Below are 6,439 nucleotides of genomic sequence, written 5' to 3'. Positions count from 1 at the left end.
GAGAGAGAGGTTTAGAGAGAGCAAGAGAGAAGTTTAGAGAGCGAAAGAGTTGTTGGGGGTGGTATTATTCCCTGAATCTAGGCACCGCACCTCCCTCCGCCTCTGTATCGTACTTTATATTCGTAGTTTGGTAGCACTCGTCGTAGCTATAGCAAGTATATACGGTTTTCCCGCGTATGTAGAAATTCGAGCCTCTTGATAAATCAAGAGATGAATTTTAATACTTAATTTTTAAGGGCATGTCGAGTTCATGAATACAGAAAATAAATAAATTTTAAAAATCATAAATAATGATCCTAGTAAGAAAACATGTGGACCATCAATTTGCATCATTTTTAAATCTACTTGCATCCATCTTTAACATGGATGCTTTACACTTTCTTGATGTATTAGTAAAAATGCGGTCCAGCCCGCATAAAATAATTTCCTAAAATTGAAAAGAGCATAAGTATTAGGTACGCTATCCATACCATATATTTTATTGGGTAAAATCCAACCAAAAGGTTAAGAAAGGTCTACGGCTCTATTATTAAAAAAAAAAAAAAGTAAATTTTCACCTCAAAATTCATTGAAAATTATAGTTTTAGCATTAGAAAATCTTAAAACCAATTATCTTAATCTTGATCATTATGGTTTTGAAAAAAATTAATGATTTCAAAACCTTAAAATAATGTATTTTATAATATATTATCTAGACTATTCTTTTTTTTTTAGGTTATATATCTATAAGATTTATACTATTTTTTGAGCTACAAATTTCATAATTAGCAGTCGAAATAGATTATGGGACCATCTTAGAGATTTTCCATGCAAGTATTTTTTTGGACAGTATTTCAAGGTGAGGCATTACTTTTTTTTATAAACCCTAAGCTTTATACAAACTGCATCTAAAATAATTTTGAGATCTCAAATATTGAGGATGTAACCTCTTCAACTAACCTTTTAAAAAAAATTTCCAAGTCACACTCTTTATGTACTTAAGAAAATAACGTCCCAAGGCCTTTTAATATGATTGTAATGGGTTCATGCAGTTAATAAAATCAAGTACTCTGGTAAATAATAATAATATTAATATCCTAAAATTGAATTAAAAACTGTTTAATTTTTTAAGAATAGGATCTAAGTATTTAAAATTTAAATTTTATGTTTCAAAAATAATCATCCAATGATTTTTTAGATGGTTGCCAAAATTTCATATGAGAAAAAAAATTTCTTTCAAATAGGAAAATAATATAATATGTTTGACAATTTAAATCATTAAACAAACATAATATATAGAAAATATTACAAATAAGAGAGAATAGGGTACATTGTCGATTTTAGGAAGGAATCAAGATTCATCCCCGATGAGAATCAGTCTACTGATTCATAGAATCCTATTTGAATGAACCATTCCCCAACTAAATCTGATCATAATAAAACCATTTCCTCTACATAAGCGGTTGAGAAAGTGGTTTCAGTAGACGACCGTATAAACGTAGAAAGAGTGAGAGCGACGGTCCATCTATATCTGGTGGGTGATGGGAATATTATTTCCGCAGTCCGATATTTTCAACCCTTTAAAACATTTATGTGGACTGGATTTCCTTTTCACTTCCGCTCCACAAACGCTAAATCAGCTCGGCTCGAGCCTTTTTTTTTATTTTGGTTTCGGCTCGGCTCGATCTTCTTTGTCTTTTGACGTGGGGTTTGCTTTAAGATCGGGGCTTTTCTGGATGCGAAAATCATTTTTTGCACGTGGAAATGGTCACAGGGGCTTTAATGATATATAACACATGGGTTAGAGTTTTTAAAGTGGTGACGTGGAATACCGTGGACGGTGCGTTTCGGGACGTGAGATACGAGATGTACAAACGTTTTGGTAAGGGCGTTGATTGAGCTGCTTAGTTTGTTTCTCCGTTGCTAAGCCGGAAAATTACAAAAAGCGTGTGGCAATCTTAAACAATTCAATTAAGGCGCACTTTTAAAATTTATTATAATCTGTAATTCTGATGCAAAAAATTCATAAGATCATCTTAAAATTTGTTTTTATTTCTAATTATAAAATTTTAAACTTTAAAAATAGTTAAAATCAAGTAGATCTACAAACATATGAAAATCTTGAAAATAGATGATCTAGATACTGTATTGTAAGATGTACTATTTATGAAACTCAAATTTTTTTATTTTTTTTTTCATATCTATATATTTTGATGTCGAGATGATCAATTAGAAGGCTTTCTAAAATATACCCCTACTTGACTTATATTTACAATAACTATTTTTAATTTTTTTTGCATCAAATCGAAAAATTAGTTTGTAGCTGTCTAGCACATTGATTTCATAGTGCCAGTCCATCAGTGGACTAAAAAGTAAATCTAGTCCAGCCTAAAAAAATGCTCCAGATTAGTTTGGCACATGGATTTCATAGTGCTGAACTAGCACTCTGAAATGTGGGTGTAATGGAGAGAGGTGTGTTTTGGCTTGATTGGGCAAAGTGTAAAAGAAAATAGTACCAGTTTTTTTAGTGTTTTAAAAAAAAATATTGATAGGAAGATATTAAAAAAGTTAACTGCAGAGGAGGTTTTAGTAATTTTCTCAAGCTAAACCAAACCAGACAACCAGACCTATTCACTTCATTTAGAGGAGAGACACGAAAAGAAATTAACCATTTTGGATAAGGTCTGCCAGTGGGTTTGGGCCCATATTGGAGCCCTCGTGGGAAGCCCCAAGCGCAGGGCCGGGGCCCTGGCTAGTCCTTATATGCCCCCATATTTTTCGGTAGGGCCCAAACTAACACCTGGCTGCTTGAACCTTGTTCACAATGTTTTTTATACATACTTTTTTACATATGTTTATTGATAAAAAATTTTGTTAGGATGGGGTTTTTATGAGTGGGCCGACTCAGATGTACATATATATCCCACTACTAAAATTCATTTTTGACTATTTTTTTATTTAGATTCATCATCTAGGCCAAGGTGATCATAAGTATGAAAAGAAAATTAAACTTTTAAAATTAAAAATATAATTTTTAATTTTTTTTAATGAAATTATCACAAATATACTTTACCTTTCATAAACCTCGCCTACATCTTTTTTCTTCAATTTTGAACACTTTTTTTACCAAAATTATACAGTATTTTAAGTACCATAAATATTAGCCCATGTTATAAACATTTTTATAATGTTCATATTTGTCTCTTTATCTCTCTATTTTTTTTTCATGTTTATCTATTTTTTCTCTCTCTAATTCTTTTTAATATTTATCTTTTTTTTCTCTCTCTAATTTGTTTTGATCTCTTCTTTCTCTCTAAATCTTTTTTCTCACTAACTCTTTTTCTCTCTCTATTTACTTCATCATCTCAACAAAGATGATTCCAACTCCATCCAAATTTGATTCTGTCTAACTTTTATAGGGGGTGGGGTTGAAGGAAGTTTTTACAGGGGATGGTAAGATACGTACATGTTGTTATACAAATCTCTTTGAAGAGAAAAAGAGAATTAGAAAGAGAAATAAGAGCTAAAAAAGAATTAAAGAGAGAAAGAAGAGATAAATATTAAAAAAAATTAAAAAACGACCAAAGATAAACATAAAAGAATTAAAGAGATGAACGAGAAATATAAATATGATGAAGTAGATAAATATAAACAAGAGAATTAGAAAGAGAAGTAAGAGATAAAAAAGAATTAAAGAGAGAAAGAAGAGATAAATATTAAAAAGAATTAGAGAGTGACAAGATATTAACATAAAAGAATTAGAGAGATGACAGAGAAATATAAACATGATGAAATAGATAAATATAAACATTCTGGATGCCATATAACCTGGGTTTGTTTTTTTCTTACATGATTAGTTTTTACTGTACTTAAAATGTCATATAAGATGGATTAGTTTTTTCGGTACTTAAAATGCCGCATAATATGGGTTAGTTTTATCGTACTTAAAATGCCGTATAATACACATTTTAGTCTTCACGGTAATACGACTAATGTGAATTATTTTGGTTAAAAAAATATCAAAATTGAAGAAAAAAAAAGGTGTTAGCGAGGTTTATGAAAGTTTTTTTCTAAACGAAAATTAAGATATATTTGTGATAATTCCCCCTATTTCTTTATGCACCATCCATATCTTATTCATGAACAACACAATTTAGATAAAGTCCATCTTAAAGATAGATGCTTGTTAAGTCTGTGGGCATGAAACGGTTTTCCTTTATGTTATTATGGAGTCCGGTCCTGTCAACCGAAATATTCCGAAGTTAGCAATGCGCAGGGCTCAAGCCACATAAACCCTGAGCCCGGAGCCAGGTCTGGGCAAGAGCCTTTATTTAACAGTTTTGAGCCAAGTTAGGTTACCTTGCTGGTAGCCCTAATTTTGGAGAAGGTCACCGATCCCGGGAGGGAAGTTGGGTGGTCCTGGCCCGTAATAAAATTTGGCGATTTGCTTTTGTCACTTTCAAACGGTGTTTTAAACATGAACTAGTGGGTGGATGGGCTTGGATGAACAAGAAAGCGATGTGCGGCCTTGGACTTTCAAGAAAATAAATTTTTGCTAAGAATTAATAGGTCATTTGGATCATAGGGTATCCAAGATATTTTGCACAAAGATATGTTTGGTAACTTCTCTGGACTTGTAAACATATTTTCTGGAAGCAAAAACAAGGCCAAAACATGGGTATACAAAGTCACAGAAAATGTTGGCTTATCCGATTATGTGTAAGCATGAGACAATACATTATAATATAATTGATGATTTAATGCAATAATATTAATATTAAAATAACTTATAACACTATAAGAATAACAAATATTAATCGTATTAATTCTAATGGTATTAGTAGTACAATATTGTTACACAAAAATAAAACGGCATATATTAAGTCATGATAATAAAATAGCATGTGTAATACTATTACATTAATTAATAATATAATAATAATTATAGTTATTATTATCAAATATAATTAATTCTACCAAAATACCCCTACAAATTAGAGAGAGAAACTACCTAAATTTTTTTAAAGCGTATTTAATAATAGGAAGTTAGGGGGAGGAAAACGGAACTTCCCCATTATTGTACAACTCCCATGTTTGATGCATGGAACTGATATGGTAAAGAAGTTCCCTCAAAACTTCCTTACTCTCTTGTGCTTAAGAAAACAAAAAGAGCTATTTTTTGAGAGATTTGGTTAGAAAAAAATAAACGTACCTTTAATAGAGTATCATTAGAAATCCAACAAGTCAAGAATAATATTCTTTATAGAGTTTTGAGCTGGTTTAGCATTACAAAAGAGGTGTGGGAGGTCTCTAGGATTGACGTGGAAAAATACAGCTCATTTAGTTTCTATGCATTTTTTAAAGGTGAGACCAAAATGTAGATGGATGCCGTCTACTAGAGGGTGTTTTAAGCTTAATTTTGACAGATCGTCTTTTGGGAACCCAGGCAGGGCTGGGGACCAGGAGTGTATACCGAGATAGTGATGGTGCTATTGTTTTTTGCTATGTTGCTACTTGTTGTGTGGTTACTGCTAATCATGTTGAAATGTTAACGTTATTTCAAGGGATCTCTATTTGGAAGGAGAAGAATTTGGGTTATTTATTGTTTGTCGAAGGTGATTCCTTTTAATGTTATCCAATGGTGTAATATGACTTTGAGACCTCCATGGTGCCTTAAATACATTTGGCTGCAGACTGGACTTTTTGATTGATTTACATTTGGCTGCAGACTGGACTTTTTGATTGATTTACATTTGGCTGCAGACTGGACTTTTTGATTGATTTTTCGTTTAGCTTCAATCAATTGGATAGAGAGGTAAATTCTATTGCTAATGATCTGGCTAAGAAGGGAGCTCTTTTATATTCTTTAGTGGTCTCTCCTTTGTTGTTTTAATTTATGAGATGTTTGTAATTGAATTATTCAATTAATAAAAATAAGTACTCTTGTCAAATAGCAAAGAAGTTCATCTAAGAACTTAAAATAGGAACTGGACTCTCAAAAAAGGCTTCTTTCTCAAACCCTATTCTGCCTCCCTCCTTATATTCATATTATTTTATAATATATATTTATATTTATATTTATGCTATATTATTTATATAATATAGTACATAAATATCATCTATTATATTTTATTTATGTAATAGATTTTTTCAATACAATATATAATACAAACAACTATTAATACAATAAATATAAAAATACACTATATTATATATATGGGTGTAGTTTCCCTAAGGTTGCAACCTTAAACAATCTAAGTAAGTTGCACCTTCAAATTTTAACATAATATAAAATTTTGACGTAAAATATTCTTAAGATTATCTCAAAATCTATTTTTATATCTTATTATAAAATTTTAAATTTTAAAAATGGTTAAAATCAAATAGATCTATAAACATATAAAAAATTTGAAAATGGACAGTGTAGATATTATGTTATAAGATGCACTGTGTTTTAGAC

The sequence above is a fragment of the Amborella trichopoda genome, chromosome 12 (assembly GCF_054954075.1).
Source record: "Amborella trichopoda isolate Santa Cruz 75 chromosome 12, AtrichopodaSantaCruz75HAP2 v2.0, whole genome shotgun sequence".
In the NCBI taxonomy this organism is placed as follows: Eukaryota; Viridiplantae; Streptophyta; class Magnoliopsida; order Amborellales; family Amborellaceae; genus Amborella; species Amborella trichopoda.
The sequence above is the reverse complement of the archived record's forward strand: the minus strand, read 5'-3'. Positions refer to the sequence as shown.